Source organism: Octopus bimaculoides, chromosome 12 (assembly GCF_001194135.2).
Source record: "Octopus bimaculoides isolate UCB-OBI-ISO-001 chromosome 12, ASM119413v2, whole genome shotgun sequence".
Classification (NCBI taxonomy): Eukaryota; Metazoa; Mollusca; class Cephalopoda; order Octopoda; family Octopodidae; genus Octopus; species Octopus bimaculoides.
In genome coordinates this window covers 30,233,409-30,235,093 of record NC_068992.1, presented here as the reverse complement: position 1 = coordinate 30,235,093, position 1,685 = coordinate 30,233,409, and the positions used below count along the sequence as shown (strand labels likewise).

Here is a 1,685-nt window from a genome sequence, read left to right as displayed (position 1 = left end):
TATATATATATATATATATGTATGTATGTATGTATGTATGTATATAAAACAATACATATATACAGTAACACCTATATGAATAGAAATGTTTATATATATGTGTGTGGATGTGTGTATGTGTGTGTATACGTGCGTGCGTGTGTGCATGAGTGTGTATGTTTTAATGGCTTTGTTAGACATATAGTTAGTGTTAGGATAAGACCAGAGAGTGTCTTGTTCATGCATATCAAATAGACATTAATGTTGTTAATGGTGTATACTCACAAATGGGAATCGAAACTGCGAAAATGACTTTGTTACATACCACTTTATTTATGTCACTCACTACGCTACAATAATAGAAAATCATCTCTTCACTAATATATTTATGGTATAATCAATAGAAAGTTGTAAATTCTATAGTTTTTCCCAACAGTATTACCAGTGTACGTGCACTGAATTGGCTATAAGTGTGAAACAAAACCAGATCGATGCTTCATCTTTACGATTGTTATAGATAAAGTGAAACAAGTTAATAGGCAAATACGAATAACGCACAATACAAAATTATCTGAATTTATAGACGTTCTTCTTTCACGATATTTTCTTTTTTGTTGTACGAAACAGTGTTAGATTTCGGGATAAGTAGTACACTGAGCATACATATTGCAATATAATAGTGTTATTGACACACAAAAAATCATTTAATACGTTGTTGTTGTTTTAAGAAGAAAGCAAACGTTTGTCAAGGATTAATATAGCCCAAACACAATCTTAGACCTTTGGTGTCTCTCTTATCATAATTTGTCTCTATAATATCCATAGGATTTGCAAGCATTTCCGTCTCCAATTTAGGGAAGTTTCAAAATGAATTCAACCGTTTGGCAAATAGTGATCTCCTGATGATTACCCTATGCACTAAACTTCTACCTGTTGATTATATAAACGTATTTACTTTGGAATTACAGAATGCCTTGTATGGCCTGGGACGAATATATCAGAAACTCTTTCAGTATTATACATGTGCTGCCAAATAACAATTTTACAACCAAAGGAAGAACGGTATCAACATATAAACAAAAACGGGGAGTAATAGTATGCTATTGAGAGATGACATAGAAAGACAATATAAATACCATTCGATTTCTTCTAACAGACCACCTTGAATACTGGTCTACTTATTCTTATCTAATTTTGCTTTAAGGGAGTTATGCGAAATTGCACGCGTAATCGACACATTTATCAAAATGAAACAATGCCATGAAGATCTATAGATCTTCAGAAAGATATGTGTAATCATGCACCAAAATAGCAACAAAATTATTTCATAAACCAGTAGAATTAGGCCGCACAATATGATGTGTTTCATCATAATACACTCGCGTCGTCATTATTTCAAGATGATGACTATAATGATAAATAGGCCATGGTCCTTCAAGCATAAGTCAACTCCAAAATATAAAGCACAATATTTATGTAGGATATTCCTTTCTGTTTAAAGAGACCTTTTCATATGGGCACAGGATGTTAGAATATATGATTATCAATCTATGAATTATATCTGAAATACTTTGATATGCATTCCAGTGTACTGTGCTAATTGATCTAATTCTCATATACTCCCCAACTTGATACCATTGGGAGAACTGCTAAGTTGATATAGTCACTGTTAGAAAGAAATTGTAGAGTTGAAACGCAACTTTTGA

The 1,685-nt window shown here is 32.1% G+C and overlaps 1 protein-coding gene across 6 annotated transcripts in view; it reads left to right on the top strand.

Moving 5' to 3' along the window:
* LOC106869914 (protogenin A) overlaps positions 1–1,685 on the top strand; it is a 1,534,154-nt gene that overhangs the window by 614,239 nt on the left and 918,230 nt on the right. The window lies entirely within an intron of this gene.